Below are 19,674 nucleotides of genomic sequence, written 5' to 3' on the forward strand. Positions count from 1 at the left end.
AAATCTGAAGACCTTTTAAGAAGGCTCAAATTTGGAACAAGCAATGACTGTCAGCTAAATGCGCTACTTAATTTTTAAAAACGGAGAATAACTGGACAGTTTTCTTTCTCCCTGGACTATTTGTAATGACGGTGTGTCATCCTTCTTCAACAGTTCCCAATGAAGCTAGTAAAGAGACGCTTTGACGGCTCCCAGTATTTACTCATAGAGGGATCTGTTTTCATACCTATGATTAGAAGGTCTCCACAGCCATGACCATGCACCACAGGCATCTGTTTTTCACCACTGGGTTGGGAAGAACAACCCAACGGTGTGAAATATTCACAGGTGGAAACTCCCCATATCATCATATGATTCAGGTTTCCATAAAATTAACCACCAAGCTTGCAGCAAGAGTTCCCTCAGGAACTCTATCACTGCTTGCATCCCTGGCATTTGAACTACTCCAATGGTGCCTGAAAGACAAGATAAGCTCATTTTTTTTTCCTCCTTTGTAAGTCTTACTCCTATTTTCTTTTCCCTTCCCTCAATCAAACTCAAACTGTACCTTCAGGTATTGAAGGCACTGTTGGAAGTAATTACAACAGGACTGAAATGGCTAAAGTTTAAAATTTGATTTTCTAAATGAAGTAAGTAATGGTGAACTTCGTGTCTCCATCCCGTACACTCCCTAGAAAGTATACACATCAGTTCTTATTTAGTATTAATGTGATTCCATAGTGAAAACAACTCAAGACTGGAGATACTGTTCTTTCTTCATTTAAAGTCATTCAAAAACACTGCATTACACTTAGTTCCTTTTCACTGCAGGTATAACATTCTTACTCACACAACACCACTTCTCAGTTTCCAAACTTAATGAAAGGATCAGAAACCTATCTGCTAAGGATTATGAGAAGAAGAAAATGATGATATCACTAAAACTTGATTTATGACATTAGATGCCTAAGCTATGTATACATTCACGAACTCTGAGCTGTTCTAGCAAGTAACCAGCACAAAACTTTGCTGAGGGTCAATGGTCAGAGGTCAGCAAACAATAGACCTCAGGCCAAAACCAACCTACCACCTATTTTACTAAATATTATGGGAACATACCATGCCCCTTTGTTTACATATTTTCTAAGGCTGTTTTTGCACTACAAAGTTGTTGACTAGCTATGCCTGTGAACATACGGCCTATAATCTGGCCCTTGCAGAAAAACACTGTCAACCTCTGCGTCCTAGATCCTCCAAAGTTCTCAGAAGCAGACTTTGAGATCCTGAGTTAATCCTCAAATAATAAGCGTGAGTAAACACAGGTAAATAAAAGGTGCTACAAAGCTTGATGGAGAGAAAAGGTTCCACAGCAGAACAGGGAACTCATTCAGAGGAAATGTCTTAATTAGGATTTTATTAATTTAGTCCTTAAACATACATGTTTCAAGCATCTACTGTATGCTCGTCACCTTGCCAGGCCCTGGGACACAAAAGAGAAAAAAAGAAGATGTAATTCCTATCCTCCTAGAAGGTAGAACAGAATTTCCATATTAAATCAACTTTGAAACACATCTAAGACTGCAAAATATAATGAGTGCCATTGCTTACCCCAGGGTGTTGTAAGAAATAAAAGCTAACAAGTTTAAGGTGGACATCTGCTTTATTTTTCCTGAATTTATTTCTCCCTTCTGGTAATGGTAATCCTCTCTCTTTGGGGACTATGTCTCCTCAGTTTAATGTGGGATTTCAGGAGAGGGTTGCAAGACCACCCTTCCCCTACGCACAGGGTTGGAAACACAATACCAGCTTGATTAAATGGAGTAGCCCATGTTTCCAGTTACTATGACTGGTGAGGAATAGTTCCATGACTCAAGTCTAGCCAATCACAAGCCCTCCTCAATATTTATTTTTAACAGAAAAGTAAAGTTATCCTTCTTCTTTCCTCTTGGGTCATAAAAAAGCAGTAAAGATGTCAGCCCAAAGCTGCCAAAGGCCTTATCCTCCTTCATGTGAACTTGTTAAGAGACATGGATGACAGAAAATATTATATATATATATAGAGAGAGAGAGAGAGAGAGAAAGAGAGAGAGAGAGACTGAGACAAAGAGGCAGATAGAGGGTAAACTCATAGCATTTGAGATCCTGGATTCAATTGACCCTGAAACCAAAGATAAACTTCAAATTATCAGAAAAGTGGATTTTCCATGTAAGATCTCAGGATAAGCTTCTCTAGTTGGTCATAAAAACGGAATAGTTTTTCTGAGATTGATGATATTTTGAAAGCAGAAAAAGGACAAAGAACTGTTGATGGTATTTGTCAAGTGTGACTAAAAACAAGGACAGTGCGTATGTGTTTGTGTAAAAATTCAAATAGTAGGTAAGTGGAACTGCCTTCTGACAGGACAATGTCAGAGATCACTTAGAAACTAACGATTACATGAATACAAATGTAAACATGGGCATTTTTATTGCTGTGTACCCTTGGATTCTGGGACCTCTCACTGTTCTTGTTTTCCTTAAACTTTTTCAATACTTCTCCCATCTTCTTTGTAGACTAAGTCCCTTAACGCCAGAGTTTCCCAGACTGACTCCCAAGTCCAGTTGCTCCCATTCAGTAAACATGCCCCTATCTACAATGTTAATAACATTCAGTATATGAAGAACTCAAAAATTCCTAACTTTTTTTCAGAGTACTCTTCCAAATACCAGGTACATATCCACCACCCTAATGACATTTTTCTCTTGTGGGTCTAGAATGAATTTCAAACTCATCAGATCAATCAAGGACTCACAAATGCCTCTTTTAAAATCTCAGTTCCTCGTAACCTAGTAAAGGACACTAGCATGGTTCAAGCCAGAAATCTAGAAATCAGACCTTTTTTTTTTTTTTTTTTTACTACTTTCTCCTTCATTCCCAACAATCACTCTCCTAGAAATCCTATGAATTTAATACAGTGGTTCCTGACATGTAAACCCCTGACCAGTAGTATAAATATCACCTTGAAACTTGTCAGAAATGTAAATTTTCAGGGTTCACTCTAGACTTTCTACATCAGAAACTGACTTTAAGGCCCAGCAATACATAAGTCATGCTGCAGTTTGAGAATTCCTTAATTAACCTTTTAAATAACTCTGGAATTCCTTAACTTTTCTTCATCTCATTGCCATCTACCTAATCAAAATGTCACTATCCCGTCAGGGGCAGACTTTGGAGTCAGGACTTCAGAGTAGAGTACTAACTGATGTCTATAAACATTACTTCTCCTGCCTTTTGTTTTTTCACAGAGAAAATTATCTATGCTACCTCCATTTTAATTAATGACCTGAATCCTCTGTCATCTGGCGTATATGAAGATCCATTTGGAAATGCTGTGCCCTACTCAGCCTGAAGCTCTCCAATGTTCAGAATCCCCTCCAAACACTAGCACAAGTTTATCAAGACCATTCTCTGGCTTGCTTAGTCTGTTTTAGCTGTTACTGGTTAGGTTAGAAGGCAGCATAACTTCATTCATTCATTCATTCATTCAACAAATATTTAGCACGTACTGCATGGCACACATGATGTTCAGTTCTTGGAGTCCAGAGGTAATACAGATATGAGACTTGCCTACCCTAAGTTTCTGGTCTCATTGAAGGAGATGGCACACTGATGCTAAGAGCTAAGTGGATCAGTGATATATGAATCAGTCTTCTGAGGGAAACAAACCATCAACGGTATAACATAGAGCAATGAGGAAAGGCCTCAAAAAGATGGGACCAACTACGAGAACTGCAAGGGAAGAAAGGTAGGAAAATAGGTCAAATGTCCTGAGGCACTTTAAAACCTGAAGCAATGAACCACTCAAGGCCAGTGAGGCTGGTAAGAAACAAAGCAGAAGAAAGAGAGGAGATGAGGCTGGAGAGTGTGGTAGGGCCGGGTCATGAGGGCCTCCTCAAAAGGTACAGACAGTTCAGATTTTATTCTAAAAGCAATAGCTACATTACACTAAGTGTTCTTCAAGAGAACAGGCACGAAGGAGGCAAGGTGGTAATGGATAACCCAACTGAAATTCACGATCAGAAGTCAGAGAACACAGCTTTGTTTTATCCAGTCAGTACATCAATGCAGGCATATTAACAATCTAGGAGGCTTTTGTGAGCTAAACTGCTGAAGTTATCACAGTTTCTCATCCTCTTTCTAGAGTAGAACACATTCCAAAATTTTAAAAAATTCAGAAAAAAACTTTAGAAACACAATGCATAAAGTTGGGGACCATCCTGACAATTCTAAGCATATTTACATTTAAGTTATTTGGTATCAGTACCGTTACTGCTGATGTTAAAAGTTAAACATTTAGTTGTTTTTTAAGCCTGTGATGATCTATCATTCAAAGAATCAGTTGCTCATGGTTTTCAATCCCACTGTTGGTTACAGCATGTCAACCACATATTGTTTTTATTTCTCTTTTATTTTAAGCTTTATTTAGCTCTTCTCTTGTTCTCTTTATTTAAATGTGAATATGCTCAGTAGGCAGGTGGTCGTATTTGTCAAGCCTTCCTCTGGTTTACTAGAAATAAATAAATAAAATAGCTCTTACGTGATGGAAAAATAAAGTGTATAAATTATTTAATGCAGTATTTTCTTTCTACAAAAGCGTTCTTTCCCAGATTTTCTGCCTACGTGTTGGGTACTTTTTTTGTTGCCTGGAAGGGGAACCGAGAGGTATAAATGATATGGACACCTGGTGACTGGTACAATTTACAGGTCACTAGGTTAATCTGCAGCACAGGATTCCATTTCCTTTTACCCTGTATGGACTAACAGAACCAGAGAAGATGCTTCACGATCTGTCTGTACACGGGCAGAGGTCCGGCTTCAACTTGCTGCAAGTCACTGGCTAGGCCATGATAGAGTACCAAACTCCACAAAGAAGCATGTTCAATAGGCATTTTCTAACTCACTCACAGCTATTTCAGTTGTTCCATTGTTTCCAATTCAGGAAATGTTTTCCAATGCAAGAGAAGTAAAAAAAAAAGATATTTTTAACAACTCTGCAGAGAGAAACCCTTCCTTTTAAACTCTGTTCTGCTCCTGATGGCAAAGCAGATTGCCCAACTAATGAGGGCCCTAAATTCTCAGTTCAGAGCCCTAAGCTTTCCTGAAGACTTTGGCTTGACCTTGTTCACAATCAGCTCAGTCTATGAAGATCTTCTAATTATCGTCTATGAAGATCTTCTAATTATCGTCTATGAAGATCTTCTAATTATCGGCTAATTCTCAGTTAAATTTCTTCACTCTGGCCCAAATAGTCAGTCTCTTTTTAAAATCATATGTAATCAGCAAATCACAGAGCTTAAGATTTGGGTCTCTGTGGGTCATGCACAGGGTTTGAAACCTGGCTTCAGTGTCATGTTAGGTAAGTTACTTAGCCTCTCTGGGCTGCATTGACATATAACATACAGCATGTCCAGTTAAGTGAATTTCAAATAAACAGTTAACATTTTTAGTCTAAGTATATTCTGTGCCACATTTGGCAAAGCTCAGTGTGGCAACCCTACTTGAGGCCTCAGTTTTCCCAAGTGTACAATTAATATAATAATGGGGGAGTTGTGATTACATAAATTAATCCAGTTAAAGCATTTATTATGGTTCCTGGCACACGGTAAGTCCGCACTAATCCTTAGCTGCTGTGTTGCTGTTGTTATCTCGTTCTCGAGGAAATAAATGAAAGCAACACTATAATGTCTAGATAGAATTTCCTACATTCTGGGCAAAGAGGGACCTAAATATGAGAAGGATACAAACTCACCCAACAGAGACCTTATTAGATGCAAACATGGGCCAGGGATTACATGTTCTCATTTAGCGATATAATCTTATGTGCTCTAGCTGCTCCCATACCCGTTTGCAGATAAAGAAACTGGGCTCTGAGAAGTCCCATAATTTGCAATCAGATACATGTGTAGTTGCTGGACTTCGTTTTCTGAGACTCCAACACACAGGCTCTTTTCTCTTTTGTGACCATTGCCCCAGAATAAAATAAAAGTCTTATTACAAAAAAAAAAAAGACTCAAAAAAATCTTTGAATTTAAATCTAAAACATCATACCAATTTCTATTTAGCAAACATCATTATGAGAAAGGTAACTAGAAGTTAAGTATGTAACTCTTTAAGAGGGTACGATGCACCATCACATAATTTGTGACCTTGCAATGACCTCTTAGGGTGGTGCATTTAGTCACCTTCTTTTCACAAATTAGGCAGTGAAATTCAGGAAGCAGAAGTCTCCCATCTCAGCATGCAGCTCTAAGTGTTAAAATCAGGACTAAAACCCAGGTCTACCAGGGTGGCCACAACATACCAGACTGGAGGCTTCAACAACAGAAACTTATTTTCCTACTGTTCTTGAGACTAAAACTCAAGATCAGGGTGACAGCTGGTTAGGTTTCTTCTGAGGCCTCTACTTGGGGTGCAGGTGGCTGCCATTTAGCTGTGTTTTCACAGCCTTTTCTCCGTGTGTACAGGCCTAGTGTCTCTTCCTCTTAAGAACATCAGTCACATTCAATTAAGACCTCCCCCTTGCGACCTAATTTAACCTATATTACTTCTTTGAAGACCCCTGTTCCCAAATAAACTCACAGTGTGGATATGAATTCGACATAAGAATTCAGGTGACTGATACTAGGTTTTCTCTCGGTATTGTCAGTCATGCTGCTCTCCTGGGAGTACTTTAACAATTCTGTTATTTTTGATGGTGGAAGAAATATGCAAAGTGTGATAACAGATACACTGAAAAAGATCAATAACAAATCTTTGAATAAGTGTAAGAATTTTCAAAATTCAGTAACTTACACATAGACACTTGGGATTTGGTCCACTCTAATACTCTACCAGGATTATGGACTCAGAGAAAAACTATCTGAGAGGAAAATCTGATCACAGCAGATGTAATAACTAACCTCAAGTGTTAGCTGATATCAGGAATTTAAAATCCCTTCTATACATGTACAAAGAAAGAGAAGATGATAGGGGTACTCTCTTATCCTAGTACTTTTAAATTTGAAATTTTTAAAAGCGTGGGGATACTCTATGGGTCAAAGCAACGTGTTCCTGCAAATACCAGGTTAGATTAATAGCTGCTTATGCTGAATGACTCAATGAATGAGTCACTGGACTACCGCTTACTCCTGGAATCAGGTGGAGTCTGTGACAGTCTGATTTGTTTGCATTTAGCAACAGTGTGAACCAAGTAAAGGAAGCGATTATGGTAGCAGCTGGAGAAAAAATCTGTAGAAAAGACGCAAAAAAAAAAAAAAATCCTTCAACACTTAGTGAACGTAGGTAGAGAGCATTTAATACGGACATCACTATAAATGATCTGAGCTTCAATATTGGTTTTTAAAAACACAGTCTGCACAGTGGTATTTTTATAGTCAGTGTCAAGCACAGTCGTTTTTAGTTACAGCTTGCATAACAGTTCGAGATAAATCAAAGTGAACTGTTTTGAAGAAAAAAAAAATAGCACAGATTTGCTAATACTGTAATCAGTGCTCTGGCCAAAGGCTACTTTGCACTGTGTCTACATAACACTCATTCAACAAATATTTATTAAGTGTTGGTTATTTGCCAAATACTGTCCTAGGTGCTGGGAATATATCAATGAATAAAACACAGTCCCAACACTCAATATGCCTATAGCATCTCCTAGGGAGAAAAGCAATGGCCATACAGGGTGTGAAGAGCTCCGTGACATCAGAACTGCAGGCTCTGTGTTCCAGAGAAGAGGGCAGCATCTATACTCCTCTTGGCTAAGGAATTAAGGGTAAGTTTCCTGGAGGAGGGGATACTTAAAGCTCAGATCAAGGGCCAAGAAAGAGACAAGGAGTTGGCAGAAGGAGCCTTCTGAGACAAGGGCTAAGTGTGTTCAGTGTACTGAAGGGCAAAGGAAGCACAGCATGGGAAACCATTTAGTATGACTGGGAGGTGGGGGGGGGGAGAAAGAGTGGAAAGCAGGGAGTGTTAAGAGATGAAGCCGAAAAAACTCTCCAGAGGACGCGCACACAACGAAGAGGAGTTTGGATTTCACTCCGACTCACTCCGGGTGTACTATGCAAAAATGGATGTAGTGGGAAGACCAGATGGGGCTGATGCAGTAATGGAAACATAAGACTATGGGAGCCTTAGCAAAAATAGAAAGTGGACCAATTTCATGTGTTTGAAAGAAGTAATCCTGACAAAACCAGTGACTGGATGTGGAAAGTGAGAAAGAGAACTAAATATGTTCCCAGGTGTCTAGATTAGGCAATTTGAGAATCAGAGTGTCATTATTTAGGAGCAAGGAACAAGTGGGAAGACAAATGGTCAGTGGTATGTGGGAACTAGTCTTCCTTTGTTTTTCTTCTTTACTGGGCACCCACTCCGTGCTTGGCATTGTGAACACTGTAGTGGTCAACAATACAAGGGAAACCCTATAGCTCACGTTCTAATAATTTCCTTAACTAGGTAGAAAGATCTAGGAGGCAAGAGGCTCACTACAGAGCTTTGGTGGGTTTTAGTACACGGGTGGTATCCATAAAAGAGGACAGATCACCCACAGAAAATGTTGAGCGAAAGAAGAGGAGATTAAAAATTTTTGAGGGACACCACGTGTGATGGACAAACAGATGATATGCAGCCTTGAGGAAAAACCAAGAAGCAGTCAGGGATATACGAGGAAGAACAGAACAGAATATTGGTTACATGGCAGACTAGTCTTTACCTGATCTCTGTAGAGAGTCAATCCAGGTTACTATGGCACAAAAGCATATTGTTTCTCCCTATATTATTTGATACCTATCCTCTTTTGATACCTCTCCTAAAGTAAAGCTACTTTATAATACTAAGATGTGGGCGAGAGATATGGACAGATAATGCAAGAGAGAAACCTGAAAGGAATGATTCCTTCTTCTTATGGTATAAAAAGAATGCTTCCCCTCCCCCCGGAAGGAAACTAAATTCTAGTTTTAAATGTGATAACTGAATAAATGAATAATTGCAAGAATGAATTCTTGGAACTAATAATGCCTTTAAAATGTTATTATATTTTAGATTTTTTCTTTTGTTTCTGCCTCAAATGTTTCTGAATAGAAATTTTTCACCTACTTATAATATTTATAAGATAAAATTTTATTAGTGCTATGTGTCAAACACTAAGTGCCCCACATGCATTTATTTAATTCAATCATCACAACAATCTTTTGAGATTATAGTTTAAGAAACTAAGGTCCAGAAAAGTGGAGTTACTTGCCTAAGGTGCAATGACAATTATTTTAGTGGCAGCTGGGTTTGAACCAAGATATGCCTGACTCCAAATATGTATTACAAGTAGATTTGTTCTGTGGCAATACCTTCATGGAGATAAAAAAGCTTTGGGGTTTGCTTTTCAATGGGGAAGGGCTGTATTATGTTCAAAATCAATTTTAATCTTGTTATAAAACCAAAGAATATATTATTACATTCCATTCATTAAAATTACATAATGCCCTCATCCTGATAAACAGATAACCTCCATAAATGTGAAAACAACTTCATATGGCATTTTTCTCCTATGAATTTTTTAAAGAGCTAATTTATTCATGAGCAAAAATGAATAAAAGCACCTCCTCACCAGTAATGTCGTGTTGTTAACATGAATCATTATTTGCCTGACGGAGCTAGATAGTGTCCACTGGGATGATGTTTTATTTCATACGCAAGTGCCAATCATGGAGGAAAAGTTACATGTTTTAAAAAAATGGTCATTGATCACTGGGTGTCAGTTCTATTTAGGAGCAATACCAGGACTTTCTATGCTTCCCTTAAATCATTTAGATTTCTCCCTCAGAATCTTTATTATCCTATTCTTCTCTGTATAGCAAGGAGCCATAATAAAGATTTCTCCTAGAGATATTTGTGTCTCTCCCCACCAACCTCTTCCAGGTCCCTGTCAAAAATATGAAGTCCTAATCCTACTACCTCAAAATGTGACCTTACTTGGAATCAAGGTAATTGCAGGTGTAAATAGTGAAGTTAAAATAAGGTCATACTGGGGCGCCTGGGTGGCTCAGTGGGTTAAGCTGCTGCCTTCAGCTCAGGTCATGATCTCAGGGTCCTGGGATCGAGTCCCGCATTGGGCTCTCTGCTCAGCGGGGAGCCTGCTTCCTCCTCTCTCTCTCTCTGCCTGCCTCTCTGCCTGCTTGTGATCTCTCTCTGTCAAATAAATAAATAAAATCTTAAAAAAAAAATAAGGTCATACTGGAGTAGGGCGAGCTCCTGATCCAATATGCCTGGTGTACTTATAAGAAGAGAGCCATGTAAGAAGGCATGGGGAACTATGCAACTGTAAGCCAAGCAATGCTGAAAACTGCCAGCCCACTATCAGAAGCTAAGAGAAAGGCATGGATCCGCTTCCTCCCTAGATCCTTCAGAGGGAGCACTGTCACGGTGCACCTTGATTTCAGAATTTTATCCTCCAGAATTCTAAGATAATACATTTCCATGGTTTTAACCCAACTAATTTGTGGTACTCGGTTACGATGGTTCCAGGAAACCAAAACATCATTTTTTCTCCAGTGGGGTTGCCATCACTGTCAACTTTGCAGAGTGGATTACTTTTGCAACATTTACAATTATCGTCATTAAAAAACCCCAAAAACCTGCTGAGAGATTGAAGGGGAACTTCAGGTCATGTAGTCTAATCTCCTATACCTAAAGCATTCCTTTCAGAAGCCTTCTTGACAGATGCTTATATGGTCTCTGCTTAAATTACTGATAACCCAATATGCCAGGATAGACACAATAAGAGATACAGGAGATATAAACCATTCCCTGTACTCACAGAATTCATAATTTATCTCGAGAAAATATTTGTAAGCAAATACTTATTAAACATCCAAATAAGTAGTGACAGGATTTGAGGGTATGTATGTATCAGAAAACCCCACTGTGACTGGTTTAAGCAAAAGGGAAAGTAGTTAACTCACATAACACAAAAGTCCACGAATGGGGCCAGTTTTGGAAGTAACTGGATAAAGAAATCAAAATACATTACTAAAATCAATCTCTCATCTCTCCTTCCTCATTATGGGCTCTAACCACCATAAGCTTGATCCTGTCATGGTAGAACATACAGATAAAGCAATGTCAGGCATTATGGCACCAACCAAGTAAGAAAAAAAAAATTTTTTTGCCTTGGCAAAATATCTGAATTTAAAGAAGAGTAGATTACCTTGAATTACATACTCACTTTTTAAATAATCACGGTGATTTCAAGGAACAAAAAACCCACTCCTGGAGCACATGAAAATGTTAATGCCCCTAAACTGAGACAAGAGGGAGAACTTGCAAGAAAGATCTGGTGCTCCTGACATGTTAAGGGGGACATCACTGGGAAGGTAGCCAACAGATATCTACTAGAAAAAAATAAAGTCAAATTATATAGGTACATATATTTTGGAGAAAATCTTTATTCCTCCTGGGCTACTTGAGAAATCTTCACAGGCATGTTTTTTCCTAGGTCTGAAATGATAGAGAAGGCAGAAAGAATTTATACAGCTATACAAAATGACTGGGGTATCATAAGTAAGTGTCAAGAAACCTAAATGAGGTGATAGTTTTAGGGTATAGTAAGTAGGAATTAGTAGGAAGCAAGGATGGAAAGAGAGGTAGGGATCAAGTTGGAAAGGGCCAGAAATGCCATTGGAAGCAGTGCTGTCTTTATACTGAGAACCATTAAGGTTCAACCCAAGACTGCTAAGATTGGTTCTCTAAGAGCAACTTGAAGGATCAACTGAAGAAGAAACCCACTGAAGATCACAACAATCATTTAAAGTAAAATATGAAGACTGGATTAGGACTAAGGAGGTGCCAATGGAACATGAACTTGGCACTCTGCAGGATTTGTTGGCAAGTGAGGGAGAAGAATAGTGAGAAGTACCTCTGAAATGTCTTGAATAATCAATGGAATAAGACAGTGCCTTCAACCACAGCAAGAGCTGACTTAAGGAACAAGGAAACAGTGAGAAGGAGATAATGAGTTCATTTTTGGATACATTGATTTTATGGTATTTAAATATACTCATGTTTAAGATATAAAAAAATGCAGTTATAGAAATATAGGTCTGAAATTCCTGAGAAATCAAGAGATTCAAATGTTGGCGTTCTTTCCTAGGGCAGCACATAACTTGTAGGGAGAGCAGTCCAAAAGGCAAACTCTATGGATCTTTAATTCCTCCTTTGCCACAAACCATAAAAACCCTTCACTGAATTCGTTTCACTGAAAATTACCCCCAACTCAGGGTGTTCTACATTTTTGTCTTTTGTGTCATTCTTTGTTTTTAGACCCCCAAGCTCCTTGGGGTAAGGACTTTGTCATTAATTTAGCACAGCTGAATATATTACATGGTGCCATGTGTATTTATAGAAGTTTGCTAAGTAATGATGATTCAGATTTGGTAATCAGCACTTGAGATGATCATATGGTTATGCAGATCAACACTTACTATGCAAAAATCATTTCCTATAGGGGCAGATGTGCTGGTCTCCCTCTTGGTAAATTTTTAGATCTGTAAATTTCTTGCACTCTGAAAGTCAATTTAGGATTAAGCCTTTGATTGTCCTCTTGTTGCCTAAGAGAACCAAGAGTGCAGTATCTTTCTATGACGCTAAGCTGCCGAAGGTAAATAATGCTGATGGATTTAGCAGCAGTTAATTCTAATAATTTAAATGATATAAAGTGCCTTTATTGATCTAACAGCACAGTGATTTCACTTCTCCAAGTCAAAGAAAGTGGTTGAAACACTTTAAAATATTTAGTATAGAGCCATACAAATGCAGTTCCTATGTTAAGGCATATTGCGATTCCATTCGGAATTGGAAAAAAAGAATTTTTGTTACATTTTTTGGAAGATGACAAATGCTTCCAGATTTCAGATTTTAACTTCTCTCTAAAAATAAGAGGGGGAGTGTTTCATAATCTCTTTGATTTCTTTTAAAATTCCAGAAACATCTGAACTGTTATTTTAAAAATATTGGTAAAGACTATGCATTATTTTACTCATACTCTATGAAGCAGTGATTCTATCAACCTAAGATAGGTGAAAACCCATCCAAATTAGTAAAAATGCAATAGTGGGATACAGTAGTAAAGGCATGGGAGGGAAAAAAGGAAGAGAGAGAGAGAGAGAAGTTTGGAGAATTGGAATTTTTATTCTAGAATATTGGAATGCAATTGTGACCAAGTATATTAGAAGAAGGCTCGTGTTGTAAGGCAACTGTTGTGCTTAAATCTTTCAATATGCTCTGAAGTGAAAGTTCGCTGTAATTTCCTACCTGACCTCTCAGTTCCTCACCATCCCTCCTTATTATCATAAACATCAGTACCTGCTGGCTGAAATCTTAGTGATAGCTACTGATTTGAAGTTGATAGACAACTCAAAGCCTGATTTTTAAAATCTAGTTATTACATGACATTATATCCCCCATCCCCCCAAAACAACCTCAATAACAACAAAAATATGTTCAAGTATCCAGTTATATTCTGGGGTGAATATAAAAATAAACACAACAGATAGTGAACAGCAATGAGGATGGTTGAGGGCAACAGCTTGTCACAGGTACCAAACACAATGAAATCTGAACTTTAATGGTCCTCCTCCTCCCGCTCCAATATGGCAAATGGCTGGTGGGGAGGAAATCAGTAAAACACATGCTTTGCTTGTGTATGTGTTTATTTAAGTTTCTCTTTTTAATGTTTATCTTTGGAATTAACTAGAGTAAAAACTGTAAAAAAAAAAAATCCCTTAATACTAGAGTGGTTTTCTTCTTTCCTTTGTTGTTGTTGATATTGTTTTTTACAGATTCATGTGAGGGAACAGCTTGCTATTTACGTGTTTTTAGAGAGCTTAGTTGAAAAATGTGGGTCTACCCATTCTTGATGGGGATAAGTGACTAAAAAGCAATATGAAAATTCAGAGTACCTGCTCCCATGTGCCAAGGTGATAGAGACTACAGACAGATACTCAGAAAATGAAGTCTGCTGGCACTCAGTGCCTTTCTTCTCAACTTCCTCCAAATGGATCAGATGGGAGATTATAAAAAAGGGACACATTTGAGATCAAAAGACAAAATCAGGCAACTTGTCCATGGGTGGCCCCACAGGGTAGAGTGAGATAATAGAGCTAGACCACACAACACCAGAAAAGCTAGATTATGATGCCGGAGCAAAGAGAAGAAATCTGGCAACTTTCTGATTCTCTCTCCCGAGTATTGCATTCTGTTCATGAGACTATTTCTACAGTATGGGTGAGGGGAGAGTAGGACACATTTCTCATGTGTGTGAGTGTTTTTCTGAAGACAACTATGTAGGCAGCATCCATTGTGTCTGAGTGCATTTATATGTGTCATGGCATGGAACATTTTTTTTTTTTTTAATTTCAAAAGCATTATATAAATAAAAGCAGGAAAATCCCAGTCTATTCCTTCTAGTGGCTAGAATGTTGGCATGGGAAAGAAGATTTCTGAGGACTTTAGAAGTAAAAATTTTGAAACACAGTGAGAAAGCATTAATGACTTATTCAAGCTCTTAGATGAACAGTTTCAGGGAATTGTTTAAAAGTCTTATAATAATAGTTGTAAATTTACACACATCAAGGTCATTCATTACCTTCCTTGTTTAAAAAGATATGATCCAAGACTCTATAAGAGGCTTACTTTGGAGTACTCAAAAGCAATATTATATGAAAATGTACTTATTTTGTCAGATTGTCAGAAATGTGAATCTGATGGGCGCCTGGGTGGCTCAGTGGGTTAAGCCGCTGCCTTCGGCTCAGGTCATGATCTCAGGGTCCTGGGATCGAGTCCCGCATCGGGCTCTCTGCTCAGCGGGGAGCCTGCTTCCTCCTCTCTCTCTGCCTGCCTCTCTGCCTACTTGTGTTCTCTGTCAAATAAATAAATAAAATCTTTAAAAAAAAAAAAAAGAAAAAAAAAAGAAATGTGAATCTGCAATAGTCATTTGTATCGGTTGGCCTGCTGGGAATTAGATAACCTCAGATTTTATACATCATATTCTTTGCTTGTAATCACAGAGAAAAGACAAGAAGAGGTGAAACTATTCTAATTCAAAAATATCTTTGTATTTATTCTGGTACCCCTCCCCCTTCAAGTTCCATTCATGGATTACAATTGTTGGGTAAAATGCCCTTGAATTCCTAAGCACACTAAAGCCAGATCTGGTTGTTTACTAGCAACTTGCCTTCTATGCTACAGGTTTCATTAAATAAACATGTGTCATTCCTCCTTTTCAACTATGAAGCTAAATAATTAATAAATGAGTAAGTAGAGAATCATGTCCACTTATATAATCTCTGCTCATTCATTTATTATTATTATCCCATATATATATATATATACACACACACACACACACACATATGTGTATATATATACATACATATGGGAGATGTAAGAAATGAGGTAAACGATAAGGGAGATCCTGTTTCTAAAGGGGCCACGTAACCTGTAGCCCTCAGTATTTGCTGCTGCCTCCATGCAGGCTCAGGATTGCTAAGTGTATTGACTTTCAGAGGAGTCATTTTTTGGATTGTTTTGATTAACTCGCAGAGTATCTCAGCAAAATACATATCTGGGTCAAACTTCTACTTGTTATCTCTTGTACACAGGTTCATTAGCAAACAGTAGCTTATCAAGTTTACAGACCTGGACTGAATGATCACACTTAAATGCCATGTGAGGAAAAGACAGTTCTCTTTATGTATTAAAGAGATTATAATTAATGTTATTTTTGGCTCTTGATTCATCTAGTCTCACCTTATAACTTCTTCCCTCCCTATCTCTTCCCATACCTTTCCTTCTGCTTTTTTTGGTTTCTCTACCTATCACTCAATCTTTCTCCTTCTGCTTTCTGACATTGCTTTCTTTCTTACAAATTGAGACCACACTTCTATTCCAGTCCATGACCTATTACACACCCTTCTCTTACAACTTTTTCATCAATTACTATCTTTTTCCTGCATTCTCAGTATTTTCCCAATGACTCCTTTTTTCCCAAAAATGTTCCTCTGCATTATAATAATCTTTCTTCTACCTCTACTTATCCTTTGAACTCTGATTCTCTCATCACTAAAATTCTTGAGAGTCATGTTCATTGCTTTTATCTGCATATGCTTCATATACTTATCATTAAATGCAACAAATGCAGCCTTTCAGTTTCCCCTCCCAAGAGTGTGTCTCTCCTTTCTCTCTTTAAGTTCTTTGACTTTTATTTTGCATATGATAGCTTAGTGTTCCCAATTTTCCTTCAGTTTCCTGGTTTCAATTTCTGTGACATACCATTATCCTTCTACATATATTTAAATTTAATTTTGAAAAGTGTTTGGCATAATTTTTATGATACTTAGTGTTTTCAATCACAAAACAAATTCATTATAATTAAAAGCTGAAGAATGCATGACATTTCAACAAATGGTGCTGGGTTACCTGGGAATCCACCTGTAAAAGAGTGAGGGTGGACCCCTTTATCATACCACATACTAAAACTAAGCCAAAATTGACAACAGGCTTAAAAGTAAGAGCTATAACTATGTAACTTTTAGAAGAAAGAATAGATGTAAATCTCTATGATTCTGGATGAGAAAATGGTTTCTTGAATATGACACCAAAAACAAAAGAAAAAAATAGATAAATTGATCTGCATCAAATAAAACAAATTTTTGATGCAAAGGACACCAAGCAAAACAAAACAAAACAAAACAAAATATTTTGGGGCACCTAGGTGGCTCAGCTGATTAAACTTTTGTCTTCAACTCAGGTCATGATCTCAGGGTCCTGGGATCAAGCCCCATGTTGGGCACCTGGCTTAGTGGGGAGTCTGCTTCTCCCTCTGCCTCTCTCTCTCTCTCAAATAAATACTCTTAAAAAAGGTAAAAACAAACAAACAAAAACACAACAGCAACAACAACAAAAACCCCCAAATCCTACAGGATCAAAGAAAATATTTTCAAATCATTTGCCTGGTAAGGGACTTGTATCCAGAATATATAAAGAACACTTAAAAATCAACATAAGATGCGTAACTCAAATTTAAAATTGGCAATGAATTTGAACAGACATTTCTCTAAAGATGATATCCAAACAGCCAATAAGCAAATGAAAAGATACACAACATCATTAGTCATTAGAGAAATGCAAATCAAAACCACAATGAGATATCACTATGTACTCACAAAGATGGCTAAAATAAGACAAAAGCAAGTGTTGACAAGAACATAGAGAAATGGAATCCTTATACATTGCTGGTAGGATATAAAATGATGCAGCTACTTTGAAAAACAGTTTAGCAATTATTTTAAATGTTAAAGATAGAGTTACCATGGAATCAAGCAATTCCACTCCTAGGTGTATATACCCAAGACAATCAAAGTGTATGTTCACACAAAAACTAGTACACAAATGTTCATAATAACATCATTCCTCAGCTAAAAAGTACAAACAACCCAAATGATTAATGGATAAACAAAATATGATATATGCATACAGCAGAATATTATTATTCATCAATGAAAAAGAACAGAGTACTTATATATGCCACACCATATATAAATCCTGAAAATGCTATACTAAGTTAAAGAAACTAGTCACAAAGTCCACATATTCTATTATTGCATTTATATAATATTATTATTATTATTATTATTATATTATTATTATTGCATTCATTTTACAATGGGTAAACTCATCCTTGTTCTGTTATTAACAGGACTGAGAATTAGTAGTTCCTAGGTGATAAGAGGACTAGAAAATAGGAAGTCACTGCTAATGGGATTTTTTGGATTACTGAAAATGCTCTAAAATTAGATAATGGTGATGGCTATTCATCTTTGTGAGTATATCAAAAACCATTAAAATATCTATTAAAAGTATCTATTTTTAAAGATTTTTTTTTTTAATTTGACAGAGAGAGATCACAAGTAGGCAGAGAGGCAGAGAGAGAGAGGAGGAAGCAGGCTCCCTGCCGAGCAGAGAGCCCGATGCGGGACTCGATCCCAGGACCCTGAGATCATGACCTGAGCCAAAGGCAGCTTAACCCACTGAGCCACCCAGGCGCCCCTAAAAGTATCTATTTTTAAAGTGTGAATGTGTTTATATGTGAACTGTATCTCAATAAAGCGATAAAGCTATTAGAAAAAACCATGCACAAGAACACAAAGAAGAAAATCAAATCCCCATAAATTCAGTATCTGGAGATGATTGCTCTGAAGTTAGAGAAAAAGGATAGACTTTAGAGTCACTCAGACCTGCATTCAAATCCTGTCCTTTTCACTTACTAATGTATTAGTAGCTAAGTGATTTAACTTCTCTGAAATGTTTTTTTTAATCTGTAAATGGATGCATTAGTAAGGATAGGATAAACTTGTCACAAGTAAACTGTGAAATTTAATGAACATAATAGGTTTTGGGGGGTTTTTTCTTCCCTTGGGCTCACATAATGATCTAAAAAGTTTGGGTTCATGCTAATGGCAGCTCTCGTCAGTGCTCTAGGGACCCAGACTCCTTCAAGTATTTGACTACCATCTTCCAGGGCAGGAGTTGGAGATTTTTGGGGGTAAAGGGCCAGATAATAAATATTTTAGCCTTTGCAAGCCATAATGTCTCTGTTTAAACTCAATTCCACTGCTGTGGAGTTAAAACAATATGTGAGTGAACTGGCATGCTCCATTCCACAAAACGTCTTTATAAAATATCCAGGAGGGCAGGTTTGGTCAATGGGCCATCATATCCAGCTGGCAAAACACGAAAGGTGTGAGGAACCTTCCTCTTCAATGCTTAGTCTCTAAGCTATACATATTAGTCTGCCCACATTCTCAGTGAAAACCAGTCAAAATCATAAAAGATCATATATACCTGCAAGAGGGTCTAGAAAATGCTAATGATTAAGTATTGACTTTTTACTTCAACTCTTACTATATGAAGGAGATGGTCTGGTGGAAAGTTACTCATCTTTAACACATCTTAGGGTGCTGTTGTGAGGATTAGTAATGACATCTATAAAGTAACTTGGATGTAAGAGCATTCAGTATATACTATGGTTTTTATCATTCTGGTCATGTACATTTTCAACAAAATTCTAATCTCTTTTGGGCACAATTTCTCTGTCTTAATTGTACTTGAATCAGTATTCTCTTTCCTTAAAATGTGTTCTACTTTCATCATCCACACAGATCCCTTCTCCACTCTGTTCTTCACTCCATTCAAAAAACCTCTTACCTCCTCATTTGTAAAGAGCACTAGTTTCTATATTCCATGGCCTCCCACGTTCAAGACTTCTGAATTACTTTTGGCTCACCTTTGCACACATATTGACTTCCTGCATATATTTCCACCATTTTTTCCCCATCTAACTTGTATGCCTTCCTCTCTTTTCTAGTTTCCATTTTCTATTGTCATGTATACTTGTTTCTCAAGGGCTTTGGTAACGAAGTACCACAAACTGGCTTAAACTAACAGAAATGTAGGTCTCACAGTTCTGGAGGCTGGAGGTCCAAAATCAGGGTGTTGGCAGGGCCACATTCACCCGGAAGCCTGCAGGAGAATCCTTCCGTGACTCTTACTAGCTTCTGGTAGTTTGCAGACAATCTTTAGGGTTCCTTTGCTCGTTCGTGCAATACTAACCTCTGCTTCTA

The sequence above is a fragment of the Mustela nivalis genome, assembly GCF_964662115.1.
Source record: "Mustela nivalis genome assembly, chromosome: 3".
NCBI classification, from domain to species: domain Eukaryota; kingdom Metazoa; phylum Chordata; class Mammalia; order Carnivora; family Mustelidae; genus Mustela; species Mustela nivalis.